The following is a 13,336-nucleotide window of genomic DNA, read 5'->3' as shown; positions in this document are numbered from 1 at the left end:
TGAGGGGCCCGCCATAATGGTTGGTACTATAACAAGAACAGCTGCCAATACTTTAGTTTTTATAACCTCAGAGAACATGATGACATTGAGTACTATTATTAATATCCTCCTTTTAAAGATGGGGAAACTGAGGCACATGAAAAGGAAGCTCTTGGCCTGAGGTTCCCCAATGCATGCAGGGTGGAGCCAGGCGGAGGGCGCTGTGTTAGTGGCCCCTTGTGGTACCTTGTATCTTGTACTTTGCCAGGCTATTTCATAGGGTGGCACAGTGGAAGCCCATTAACTTTTGAATAGACTTTGGGTTAAATACTATCTCTATCACTTATGAGTGGTGAGATCTCCAGCAAATAATTTGTTCTCTATGAGCATAATTGTGTCACTTGTAAGGAGGTAATAGTGCTCCCCTCATGTAACCTTGTTGGCATCGAATGAGATGATGTATGATGAGTACTTGGTATGGGGCCCCAAACAGGGTAGCCACTCATTCAATGGCAATCATTTTACTTCCAGTGCTGTGCACACCCATTGAGGTCTACAGAGGTCAGGAGCCTTTTGAGCTTGTCCGGAGAACTTCCAGAGGTCATGGTCCCATCTCTTACTCAAGCATCCAGGCCCTTCACCAACCCTCCTTCTTCCCTAGCTCTTAAAAGGTAGTTCCAGGAGAGGGCCTGATAAAAATCATTCATGCTAAGTTACAAATGACAAAGATTTTTGAAGTGGTCTGATAATTTTAGAGAGAAATTGTTTCTTTTAATCTTTGCATAGAATACACTCTGGCAAGGTCAACCCAGATCTTGGTAGACCAGTTATCCAAGCAGTGTTGATTGGTGCCTCTCAGGGGTTAGGCACTATGCTGGGGACTGGTTGGTCAATGCAGAAATGATTAAGATTTAAACACTGTCCTGGAGGTATTGATTCTAGAATCTGCCCCTTCTCATTAAATGGCATTACTGCTTACCCAGTTGTTCACGTTAAAACATATAGAGAGTTGTCTTTGATTCTTCTTTCACTTCCATCCATCATCAGGTCCTGGCAGCTTCAAGCTGTATCCCCAGTCTGCACACTTCTTGTTTCCTGTACAACTCCTGCCACCACCATCCCTTCCCTGGACTATGGCAGGCCCCTGGCTGGCGTTTGGGGTCCCATCTTTTCCTCCCTCCAGTCTACTCTCCATAGAGTAGCCCATGAAATCATGCCTACATGTCAGTCAGGAAATGTCACATTCACATTCAGACTTTCAGTGGCTTTCCCCCGAACCTAGAATAAGATTCAAAATCCTTACCATGCCATCAAAGAATAGTGGTTAGATCATGGGTTCTGGAGACAGATCACCTGGATTCAAATCTGGGCTCTGCCACTCACCAACCCTGTGATCTTGGGCAAGTTACCTTACTGTGCCTCTGTTTCCTCATGTGCGAAATGGGGTTAATAACATTACCTAACCTGAGGGATGTGGTGATATTAAATGAGATAGTTTATGTGAAGAGCTTAGAATAATGCCTGATACGTTGTAAGCAAGTGTTTTGTGTGCATTAACTTTTATCGCAATGATGCTTTATGTTCAGGTGCCTGCCACCTCTCTTTTCTCACCTTCCTCTACTCCTTCCTTGTCTAAAGTGTCCTACCTCTACTTTCCTTCTTATTTCACCTAGAACATGTTAAGCACACTCCTGCCTCAGGGCCTTTGTACTTGCTCTTCTCTTCTCTGGTAATGCTCTTCCTGTAAATAGTCACGAGGATCCTTCCCTTAGGTCTCTGTGCAACTGTCACCACCTAAGGAGGCCCTCCCTGATGACACCCCTGTCAATTTATTCTCTTGCCTTGCTTTCCTTTTCTTAGTAGTGTTTATCACTACTTCATAAATGTTTATTTATTTGCTTATTGTTTTCTCTCTATTCTGGTTATCTCTTGATGCATCACAAACCACTCCAAAACTTAGTATCTTAAAACAGCATCAATCATTTTATTATCTGTCATAGTCTGTGTGGGTCAGGGACTTAGGAAAGGCTCACCTGGGTTGTTCTGGCTTGTGGTCTTTCATGGGATTGCTGTAAGATGGTGGCTGGGGCAGCTGGGATCTGGTCTGTCATCTCTATCTTTTCTCATAGACTCAGACCTCTCCATGTGAGCTAGTTTGGGCTTCCTCACAGCATGGCAGCCTCAGGATAGTCTGACTTCTTGCATGGAGGATCCAGCAAAAGCATTCCAGGGAAGCAGGGAGAAGATGCATTGGCTTTTATGACCTAGCTGGGAAGTCACATTGTATCACTTCCTCTTTATTGACCAACCAATCATTAAAGTTGGACCAGGTTCAGGAGGAGGGATGTAGACCCCAACTCTTGATGGGAAAAGGACCAAAGAATTTTCAGATGTGTCTTAAAACCACCACATCTCCAAGCTAGATCTGAGCTCCACAGGGGCAGGAATATGCTTTGTTCCCTATTATATCTCTGGCACCTGAAACAGCCTGGAACATAGGGAATGCCCAATAAATATCTGTCGAATGAATAAAACAGCTAAGAATGTGCTAAAGTTCAGCCCCCCAGAATACTTTTATGCCCATAGTTATCCACAGTCTTAACAATCCATTGAACCAATGGCTAAGCGCGTGGAAGAAATGATGCTAATTAAGCATGAGGAAACAAACTTAATTTAAAAGGCAAAAATGCAATATTACCTACACGGACATATTCACCAGGGACTTTTTCTTGGAGGTTCATGTCTGATGCATCTCTGTCTTTTTTGGAGTGGAGCACAGGGCCTGGCACAAGGCAGGTGATCCCTAAAGGTTTTTCAGAGAATGACCAAGTATATTCTGGCCTGGAGGCAATCATATATCCTCTTTAATAAAATGTTAATCAAAACTCCACTGCTGGGCAACTTGTTTCAGGGAAACAAGTGCACTGAGGAGAAATGTGTCAACCACCATTTATTAAACGCTTGCTATGTGCTAAGGAATGTGAAAAGCACTTTGTATGCATACTACTGTTTATTCTCCACAATAACCCGTGGATTTTGGTACCACTGTTGTGTCTCCCAGCCCCCATTTTGCAGATGTTGAAAATGAGACTCAGAGAGGTTAATCACACCCTTCTTCCCATTAAGTTTGCAGGTGGCAAGTGGGAGGAGAGACTGTAATGTTCATTTGGCTCCAAAAACTGAGTTCTTTGCCAGGTCTCATGCAGCCTCCTTGGGACTTGGGGGCTCTAACCATGGCCTGGTACAACCAAAGCCTCTTCCTCTCTCCTACACCTGGACTTTTAATGGAGACTGCCCATTAAGGAGTATTTTGGCTATTTGAGCTGATGGTTAACAAAGACCAGATGACATGCGGATCACTGCTCCTGCTGTCTGCCACTTTAAGATGTTATTAAAGTGGGCGTCTTCTTTATAAGTGTTCCCATTATCAACTGCTTAAATAATTTTGAAAGCAGTCTTAATGCATTTGAACTTGGCAAATGGGTCTTCAGATATCAAAATCTGGAGGCGTGGTTGGGGTTATATAAGTGGCTGGCACTTTGATGAGCTGGAGCTCATGGCCCATCCACGCTGCAGGGTTTTGGCTGAGCTCTTACCCTCTAGGGGCTGTGGGGAACCCAGAGTCCCTTTTAACAGTATTATTTCTAAGGTAGCAGCAGGTGGCAGAGGAAGCTGATGGATGTGGACTCAAAGCCAGGGCTGCCTCTTCCTAGCTGTGCAACCCTGGACCAGTGGCTTCATTTCTCTGAATCTTCATTCCCTCATCGGGCAAATGGGGACCACAGACCTACTTCCTGGACTGGATTAAATGAGATGGTATAGCAATATTTATCAAGCATCTGTTATGTGCCTGGTGCTGTTCTGGACGATGGGGAGCTGGTGGTGAATAAGACCAAGTCATCATTGGTCTTACATTCAGTGGGGGCTTGACAAGAACTTGGAAGACCAAATTTAAAAAGATCATCTCGAGTGTAGTAAGTCCTGTGAGCAAAAAGGAATCATGGCAAAATGGGCTGCTGTTTTACATGGGGGTTGGGGAGCCCTTTTTGGGGAAATAATATTGGAGGAGACACTTGAGTCAAGTGAGGAAGGGAGTGGATTTCAGGGCAAGGGAGCAGCTACAGCAGCAACCTGAGGGAGGAGCTCACCTGCCCCAGGGAGGAGCAGCCCTGCTAGGAGGCTGATGTGGACACAGGGGACAGGGGGTGGGGGTGGGGTGGGGAATGAGAAGAGAGGGGGCAGTGCTGGGTCATGAAGAGCCCGGGAGCTCAGTGTGGGGTCTTGAATCAGAGTCTACATGATGGTTCATGCGAAGTGCCTGACATATGGGTGCTCACAGCTCTCTTGGACAAGTGATTCCTTGCCACCTACCATCTGCCAGACCCCATGCTGGGCAAGGCAGCAGAGATGGGTGAGCCACACTCCCCTTTCTTTGAACCACCTCGTTCCTTTCCCTTCCTCCATTCCCAACTCCTAGCTCTTATTCCTAAGAACCGAAGACTGTCTGAGATGTTTCCAGATTTTGAGCATTTTGCTCAGTTCTGGCATCGCAGTCTAAAATGGGTCTGAAGAATGTCCTGGCTGATGAAAAGTATTTGTTTTCCTTACCAGATGCATGAAAGAAAAAGTAACAGAAAGGAGAATTTCCTTTTTTATTGAACTTTCTAATCCATTTTCTCTGCAGCTGAGAACAAATTTACTAAGCCTGCATCTGAGATGTTGTCATTGCAGGGAAGTGAAGGGTTCTCAAGCACAGAGAATGTGGGAACAGCCTTGCTCTCATGTTGTAATGTTAGAAGCACTTTCCAAACATCAGTGCATGTGGCCTCTCCCAGTCTTCTTGGTGAAGGTGTGTAAGGATAGCAGCTAAAGTGGACAGAGACTTACTATGTCATTGGGCACCCTTCTAGGCCCCGGGGGAGTAGAGATCCAAGGTTCCCTCTGAAGGGCTTCAACTAATCTTCACTATGCTTTGAGGTAAGGATCCACATTTTGAAAAAAAAAAAAAAAAGAAAGAAACCAAATCTCAGAGCAGAAAAGGAACATACCCAAGGTCATACAGCTCAGAAGTGGGTGACCAAGTACTCACAATTACCCATGAACTTGACTTGACCAAACTTTAGTCAAGCTTGCCTCCTTCCTACAGGCTCCTCAACTTTGGCTGTGCCCAAGTTTAAGCAAGCACCAAGGTGCAGAACAGCTTGTTCCGAGGCTCCAACCACAAAGAGGAATCCTGCTAACTTGCCCAAGTCGGTGCTGTCTGCTCAGCCTCACTGCTCACCAGCCCTCCCCAAAAGTCCTTGCTAGCACTGTAACCCTTCCCTATAAAAGAAAATATGTCTTCTGTTGGATTTTGAGATGTGTAAAGATCTTGAAGTCAAAATGTTTTCTCTATTGCAATAGTCTTTTTGAATAAAGTCTCTCCTGTCTTAAATCCAGATTGGTTTTTCACCTGACACAAGGGAACTGTGATTTAAACCCAGAATTCTCTGAACTCTCTAATTGATTCAGGGGTGGGAGTACTTGGAAACATTTATTTGTGCGCTGTACACTGTGACACACACGTGGGTTTTCTTTGACAAACCAGGAAAAATATTGCTGATAAAATAGATTAAAACCTGACTGTATGTATGTTGGTCTTTAAATCTAAAAAATAATACATAAAGAACCTTAAAGACTTGGTCAGTTTTGTTCTTTTCAATACATGTTTTTATTTGTCCATTTGTCTTTTGCCCACAGACACCAGAAGATATATGATATTTTAAGGAAAGATTATGGGAAATAAGCTTAAGTGTGAGAAGATTAATATATTATTTTGTGAAATATGGCAGAACTATCTTATTGAATTCCACAAAAGGTGAATAAAGAAACTGATTTCCTGAGATCATTAAGCACAATTTCTGGGCTGGTGGAATTGTTTTAGTGGTAAAGAGAGCTCATGAATCAGAACGAGATGGATCTGGGTTTGAGTTCAAGCTTTGCCATTTGCTGACTGGCCTTGGGCAATTTCTTTTCTTTTTCTGTCTATAAAGTGAAGATTAAAATCGCATCTCTCCTATTTTCTCCTGTGTGATGAAGCAAAAATATAATCATGAATGGGTCATGGTGCATAATACTTGCTCAATAAACTTAAAAAAGAAGTAACAGAAGGGATCCACCTTGGGAGAGAAGCTCTCTTTGTCATTAAAGAGATTTTGCAGAGCAGGGAGGGCATTCTGATAAACCATAAAAACCCAGGGTTCAAGTCCACCTACTTACATAAAAATATGTCTTTTGTCCCAACTCATGGCATAGGTTGACTCCCCCTGCCTCAGCTCTTAGCAAACTTGTTTCAGTGGCTCCTCAGAGGGGGTTCCTGCAGCTGAGGTGTCTTGGATCCTTTTGGCTGCAGGTCACACTTAACCCATCGCCAGCCACTTGCCCAGTGGTGCAGCTAGGGGCAGGCACAGAAGGCAGTTGGGGCTGAGTCCTCCCTCCATGTCAGCTTGAGCAGTGACATGTGGTCAGGTGAACCTGCTCTTGAGCAAGGGGCCCTGGAGACTCCAAGAACAGGAGTTATCAAGAAGATGAGGGGTTCAGAATCTGATGTAGTCCCTCTGACTCACCCTCAGCCCTCAGGAGGCTGTAACATTAGCTTGGACAAACCGCTCAGGTCAGGCTGGTGTTTTGTGAATGAATGAAAGAATGAATGAATGATTCAATGAAGTCTGCTTAACCCAACCCTCAATTTTAGCCCTTGACACAGTGTGATCCATTTATTTACTTGGCGTAGCAGCATCCCTGAGTTGGTTTCCAGGGCTGCCGTAACAAGGACCACAAACTGCTGGATTAATACAGAAGCAATTTGTTCTCTTATAGTTCTGGAGGCTAGAAGTCAGCAATCAAAGTGTTAGCAGGGCCATGCTCCCTCGATGTCTCCAGGGGAGGATCCTTCCTTACTTCTTCCAGCTTCTGGGGGCTCTTAGCACTCCTTGGCTTGTGGTAGCATCACCCAGACCTCCATCTCCGCTGTCACATGCCCATCTTTTCCCTTCATGTTTCTCTTCTTCGTATATGGACACTGATTATATTGGATGAAGGACACTCCCTACTCCAGTGTGACCTCATCTTAACTAACCACATCTGCAAAGCCCCTATTTTCAAAGCAGGTCACATTCACAGGTACCAGGTTAGGACTTGAATATGTCTTTGGGGAGCACAATTCAGCCTGTCAGTGTTGGCGCTGAACCAGCCACTGTTCACAAGCACCTTCTCCCAGCCACCTGACAGGTAGGGACAGCCATATGGCACAGTTCTGGCACTCAGCCTTCAGGGAGGTCTGTGGGATAAGGTACCCAGGAAAGCTTTAGTTTTCCTAGGTAGGAATACACTTGACTGGCAAGCCTCTTTTTCTTGCTTTCTGTTTGGAACACGTGTATGTTGTTAGAGGTACAGCAGTCTTTCGTGGCCAGGAGGGACACATACAAGGAGGGAAGCCAACACATTAGTGCTGGTGAAGAGGAAAGAGAGAAGGAGCCTGGGTCCTCGAGCCATTCCTGAGCCTCCACTCCAGCCCTCTCCTCCTCTGGACTCCTTGATTCGGGAGCCAGACAAACTCTTACATTTTGGTGCCATTGTTATGAGGTTCTGTTATTCTGCAGCTAAATCCATGCCTGGTTGATATACATGATTATCTTTCTCTGATGATGAGGCTGATGTTACCAATATGACAAAAACCACTATTTATTGAAACACTCTTTGCAGGCATCATGCTAAACACTTAACATGGATCTTATAATTTAATAAATACATTAACCCTATAAAGTAACTCCATTATTATCCCCATTTAGCAGACAAAGAAATTGAGTCTTAGAGAGGTTAAACCCTAGGCCCATGGTCACACAGTAGGAAAGGGGTGGGCCCAGGATTCAAACACAGGTCTACTGGCTCCCAAGCCTGTGTGTCTCTTCCCAGGAAATCTTTGGGAAAAGAATAAAAATAAGAACAACAGCAGTGATGACAGTGGTTAGCACGTGTTGAGCATGTATTAATCATTCAGCTGTTTATTAAGTAGCAGGTGCCAGGCACTGTGCTAGAGCTTTACCTGCAGAATCTCACAGAAGACTCTCCAGAGGACTGAGTTCAGCACTCCCTCCACAGCCCTCAGCACAAATGGCTCTCAGTGGCTGAACTGTGAGGGGATCATTTGAGTTGGGCTTTATAGGAAGAGTAGGAGTTTGACAGGTGAAGAAAAAGAAATGGGATATTTCAGAGAGAAGGAGTAGTAGGATCAGGGGTGCTTTGCCAGGGTTTGGTCCTCTGCAAAGGTTAAGGTGTGGCCAGGACTGGCAACAGGTCCCCAGTGTCCATTCTCCTTTTGTTTCTGTTAGAAATAGCATATCTCTAGTTTTATCCTGGCCCATGGCCACCCAGCTCCCAGACTCCCTTGCTACTAGTTATAGTCATCTGATTAATTTTTCACCAGTGGAATGTGTAACTTACTAGTCATTCTTCTAAAAAGAAATGGCTTACCTCCTCCTTCCTGTGAAGCAAAGCATGGGCATAGTAATGATCCAGCTTTGATCATGAAGGTGAAGGCAACATGCTGGGGGCTGGTGTAGCAAGAAGGTGGAAGGACACGGGCCCTTGCATGACTTTGTGGAACAGAGCTTCCCTGGTCAGCATGGACCACTCATCTTCTACTGTCGGGTAAGAAAGAAGTAAACTGTTATTTAGTCAGCTATAACTTGGGGCTTGTTTATTACAGCAGCTTAGTCTGTACACGAATATACTGGATTTCTACCTGGACCATATCTGGAGGAAGAGTTGTCCAGTTAATTCAGCCCAGCTCTCTGGAGGTCTAGGGAGAAGCTTGACCTGGGAAGGAGGAGAAAAGCTGCAGGAGCCTTAGTTTATTCTTAACAAATGAATAAATGTATTAATTTATTAATTCAGCAAGTGTTTATCTGACACATACTGGAGCATCCACGCCATCCAGCCAGTTATATCCTCTCCCGGCTCTGTTTCCTTCATCTCACTTACCACTATCTACAATTACATTATTTCTCTTGAGTGGAGTAGTCTTTACCAGAAGGTAAATTTATAGCATGGGAGAAGGAAAAGTTATCAAGTTTTGCAAGAAGAAATATAATGTGGGAAGTTCGTGGATGCCTGGGAACTGGTGTTAATCATCACGACCCTGTGGAGAAATAGGCAAAAAATAAAAAGGAGGTTGCAGCTAGCAGAGGTCTGTTTTCTGATGAGCACACGGGTGAGATGAACCAAGAACACAGCTGGATTTTGGTAGAGGGGACAGAGGGTGACTGGAGGCTCCTCTCCCATGCTCAGTTGCTTAGGTATGGAATTTGGTATTCAAATAATAATGAGAAAAGCCCTATACAAATAAACAACAGTAAATGGTGTGTAGAATGGTGTATAGAAGAGACTGACCTGGAGTTTCTGGGTCTGCACATACCTGTTATCTTTCCCCATCTTTCCCTGCAGCCAATCCAGGAAGTCAAGCAACTAAAGCCTATGGAGCACCCCCTGTTTAGTGTGTTGACCAGACATTCAAGGCCAGCAAGGTGTGTGAGCCAGTTTATTCCTTGTTCATTGTCTCCCACACCGGAAGGAAACCTCAGTGAAGGCTAAGACCTGGTCTTATTTCTTTACTGCCATCTCCCCAGCACCTAGAACAAAGCCTGGCACGAAACAGGAGCTCAGTAAATAATTCTTGGGTAAGTGAATAAAGTAAATAGAGAGTCAAATCAAACAACAGCCAGTTCCAGTAATTCTAAGAAAGAAAGAGGTAACTAGTTTGGGATGGAGAAGAGAGAGAGCCTTCCCTTAGGAGTCTGGTCAGGGAAGGAAAGTTTAAGATGAGATGCAAGGAAGAGAAAGAGCCAGCCATGCTAAGAGAAGGGAGGGAAGCATTTCTGTCAGAGGAAGCAGCTGGTCTGAAGGCCTCAAGGTGGGAAAGATTTTGGCATGTTCCAGGAACCTAAAGAAGATCAGTCTGATTTCAGGGAGAGGGACATGAGCAGAGCTGAGAGAGGACAGCAGGTGCAACAGGCATTTTATCCTCAGATGTTTCTCAACTCCATGTCTAGAGAGATATAATTCAATTTTGCTTTGAGAAAAGAATCCTGACTTCAGTGTAGAGAATGGAGTGGAGGCAAGAATGTAGGTGAGAGATCCAGGTGACAGTCAACTCCAGTGGTGTGCATGAAAAATGATGCTATGAAACTGGAAAAGAGGTGGGTGGATTTGTTTGAAGCTTCCTGATGGACTGGGTAGAGGAAGTGAGGGAGAGAGGAGTCAAGGATGTTGTATCAGCTAGCTTTTGTTGTGTAACAAATCACCCCATGTTCAGTGGCTTAAAATAACAATCCTTTATTATTATAGCTCATGCCTCTGTGGATTGGTTATGGATTGGCTGGTCTAGGATGGACTCCTTATTGATCCCAGCTGGACTCGTTCATGCTTTTGTGGCTCAGCAGGGGTGGGAGTACTGTGTGATCTACTTTTTTTTTTTTTTAAGATTTTATTTATTTGTCAGAGAGAGAGAGCGAGGAGAGAGAGCATGAGCACAAGCAGGGGGAGCATCAGGCAGAGGGAGAAGCAGGCTCCCTGCTGAGCAAGGAGCCCGTTGTGGGTTTTGATCGCAGGACCCTGGGATCATGACCTGAGCCGGAGGCAGATGCTTAACCGACTGAGCCACCCAGGTGTCCCAATGTGTGCTCTACTTTGATCTACACTCGTCTGGGTAAGCTAGGCTGAGGCAGCTCTGATCCAGTTGATTCCATTTCCTTCTGGGCGAGCAGACTTGTTCTCATGGTAATGGCAGAAGTATAGGAGCTGGCAATCTAAGTGTTTAAGCATCTAAGCAATCAAGAGCATTTCAAGACTGCATCACACTTGCTAATATTCCACTGGCCAATGAAAGTCCCACAGGGCCATGGAATCACGTTTCAGCAAAACGGGAAAGCCTAAATGGCAAAAAGTCTGGATGCTGTGCAGGCTAAAGAATTGGGCCATTAATGCAATCTACCGCAGGTGCCCGCCATGCTTCTGGTAGCTTTTGTTATAATTCCCCACCTGGTCCTCTCCAAGCAATTCTTCTCTCTTCCCACCCACAGGACACCACTCTTATTTGCTTATTCTTGGAGCTTCTGAGGAGGGCAGAGATGTCAGGATTGAAGACCTGCTCATGTGGCTTGGCCTTCCTGCAGAGGGCAGGAGGGTAAAACGCACCCCACGGGGGTCAGTGGCAGGTTTCACCCTTGGAGTTCGGCTCTGAATCTCTGGGGTTGAGGATGGATGTAGAGCCTGGCCTCCATACTGTGTGGGGTGATGCTAAACGCGGGACACGCAGTGCAGGTTTACAAAAGCAATTGAGAAAGGCCTTGGCTAAAACGCGGAGAATATCTGCAGCTTAAATACGGGAGCGATTATATCATTTGTGGGGCTTTGCAAACTAATTTGTTTGCTGCCTTTTCAATTTGCCACTCAGTTTCCATGGTTTCATGGTTGGTCAGAGATGGAATATTTAAATCCAATAGACAAAACTTGAAGCTGAAGAGCTAAAATGGCTGTGGAATTGTTTTATAGCACAGATCAGTCGAAAGACATCTGTCCAGGGAATGGAGAGAGAGTCTGGTCCCGGCTTTGCCACCTCCTTGCTGAATTCCTTCTCTGTGCCTCAGTTTCTCCATCTGTGTTGTGGTGTGAGCTCCTAGGGAGTTCCTTCCAGCTCTTTAGTAACAGTGATCAGAACAATAACAAAAGTAAGCAGGCCTAACCGGAGTAACCGTAGCTAGTGTTTATTCCATGAGCGCTGTGTCAGGTGCTTTATGTTCCTGAAAACATTTCATCCTCACAGTAAGCACAGGAGAAGGAGATGCTATTTCCTTTTTTTTTTTTTTTTAAGATTTTATTTATTTATTTTAGAGAGAGAGAGAGCAGGGGAAGGAGCAGAGGGAGGGGGACAGGCAGGCTCTGCATTGAGCACAGAGTCTGATGCAAGGCTTGATCTCATGACCCCGAGATCATGACCTGAGCTGAAATCAGGAGTTGGATGCTTAACCGACTGAGCCACCCAGGCGCCCCTGAGATGCTATTTCCATGCCCATTTAAGGGGTAATGAAACGGAGGCTTGCCAGTATCACACAGCTAATGGTGTCACAGCTGGGCCATGGACCACATCAGTCTTAGTTCAGATCCTGGGGTCTTAGCATCTGCACTCCCTTGCCCTAGGATTCTGTTCTCTCCAGGGCTGTTGGGTGGAACTTTCTACTGGAAATGTTCTGTGTGTGCACTGTTTGGTAGTGTAGCCACTGGTTGCATGGGACTATTGAGCACCTGAAATGTGGCTAGTGTGGCTGAGGGCCTGCATTTTTCATTTTATTTAATTTTAATGCTTTAACTTTAATTTCATAGAGCCGCATGGTGCCTGGCAGCTCACATGTTGGACAGAGTGTGCGAGAGCCATGATTGGCTCCACCTAGATGCAGTGTAGCATGGTGCTTAAAAGCAGGGGCTACGGACCCATTTTCTGGGCACAAATACCCTTTCTGCCACTAATTGGTGGCATGACCTTGGGCAAGCTACTTACCCTCTTTGTGCCCTAGTCTTCATATCTTTATTTTATTTTTTAAGAAGATTATTTATTTATTTGCCAGAGAGAAAGAGAGAGAGAGAGGTAGGCAGAGGGAGAAGCAGGCTCCCCGCCGAGCAGGGAGCCCAATGTGGGCCTCGATCCCAGGACCCTGGGATCATGACCTGAGCTGAAGGCAGACGCTCAACCAACTGAGCCACCCAGGTGTCCTGTCTTCATATCTTTAAAATGGGGATAGTAATGGGTTGGGTGAGAACCACATAAGTTAATGCACTTAAAAGAGTGCCTGGCACATGGTAAGAGCCATATAAGTGGTTATCAGTACTGTCATGCCCACAGGTGAGAAGATGAAAAAACCCGATATATACCGATGCTATTTAATTTGATTCCTACAAAACAGTGCAAGGTAATGTGGTTGGCAGTGCTGGCCCCGGCCCTATCCCCGTGATCCCTTAATGGTTCTATGTGTCATCCCCCAGCCACTGCATGTTCTGCTGCTCTAGCTGGCACCTGCCCCTGCCGCCTTCAGAGGACTGTCCTCGGGCACTGGAGCCTTCTTGACCACAGGGAGAGCTGACGTGCCAGGGAGTCTGTGTCGCCCCTGCTCCAAGAAGCTGGTAACCAGGAGTGGACTAGTGTGAGTGTAAAACACCCAGCTTGTCTGCCTCCGGACAAACATCCTCCAAGTCTGAGCTGCTGTTTACACCCCAAAACTCCCCCTTCCCAGGGCATCAGGCAGGGACTCCTGAAATGTGCCCTTGT

Source organism: Halichoerus grypus, chromosome 6 (genome assembly GCF_964656455.1).
Source record: "Halichoerus grypus chromosome 6, mHalGry1.hap1.1, whole genome shotgun sequence".
NCBI classification, from domain to species: Eukaryota; Metazoa; Chordata; class Mammalia; order Carnivora; family Phocidae; genus Halichoerus; species Halichoerus grypus.
The sequence above is the reverse complement of the archived record's forward strand: the minus strand, read 5'-3'. Positions refer to the sequence as shown.